This window comes from Silene latifolia, chromosome 11 (genome assembly GCF_048544455.1).
Source record: "Silene latifolia isolate original U9 population chromosome 11, ASM4854445v1, whole genome shotgun sequence".
Taxonomy (NCBI): Eukaryota; Viridiplantae; Streptophyta; class Magnoliopsida; order Caryophyllales; family Caryophyllaceae; genus Silene; species Silene latifolia.
In genome coordinates this window covers 200,474,574-200,475,355 of record NC_133536.1, presented here as the reverse complement: position 1 = coordinate 200,475,355, position 782 = coordinate 200,474,574, and the positions used below count along the sequence as shown (strand labels likewise).

Here is a 782-nt window from a genome sequence, read left to right as displayed (position 1 = left end):
CATCAAAGCAACTTGTTGCTTAAGCTCTTCTATCATCTCTTTTACCTCCACATTGTTGGCCGATTCGACCGTTGACTTCCCTTTCCTCTTGTGCCTATCATTGTTCCAATGAAAGGTACTAGAAGCCATTTCTTTAATAAGCTCTTTCGCCGTCTTGTGATCTATCTTATCCAAAGCTCCCTTCCCCGAGCCGGAATCAAGGTTCATCTTCATCTCATTGTTTAACCCTTCATAGAAATTGTTGATGAGTTCATCATCCCCAATACCGTGGTGAGGACATAGCCTTTGGAGGCCCTTGTACCTCTCCCATGCTTCATAAAGGGTCTCATCTTCTTGTTGGGTGAAGCCTTGGAGCTCACTCTTGATTCTTGCGGTTCGTTGGGGTGGGAAATACTTGTTTAGGAAATCCTTAGAGACATCGTCCCAAGTCCGAAGAGAGTCGGTTTCACAACTTTTAAGCCATTCCTTGGCACTTCCCCTCAAAGAGTAAGGGAAAAGCCTAAGGCGTACGGCATCCTCCGTCACCCCATTGGCCTTGAACATGTCACAACTATCCAAGAACTCGTTGAGATGCTCGTTGGGGTTTTCGGTGGCTCCCCCTCCGAATTGGTTCCCTTGGACAAGTTGAAGCAAGGTGGCTTTCACATCAAAATTGTTGGCTTGAATAGGTGGCTTGACAATACTCGTATTCACCACCTTTTTCGGAGCCAAGTTATCTCGCATAGGAACCGCGGCCATTGTTACTTCCGCTTCCGGTGTTGCAAAGGGATTCTCGAAAGTTT

The 782-nt window shown here is 46.5% G+C and overlaps 1 non-coding gene across 1 annotated transcript; it reads left to right on the top strand.

The window, feature by feature from the left end:
- Window positions 1–262: 262 nt before the first annotated feature.
- Window positions 263–369, top strand: LOC141616674 (small nucleolar RNA R71). The gene has a single exon (XR_012531007.1). It is a non-coding gene; the product is annotated as a small nucleolar RNA R71 (small nucleolar RNA).
- Window positions 370–782: the final 413 nt, after the last annotated feature.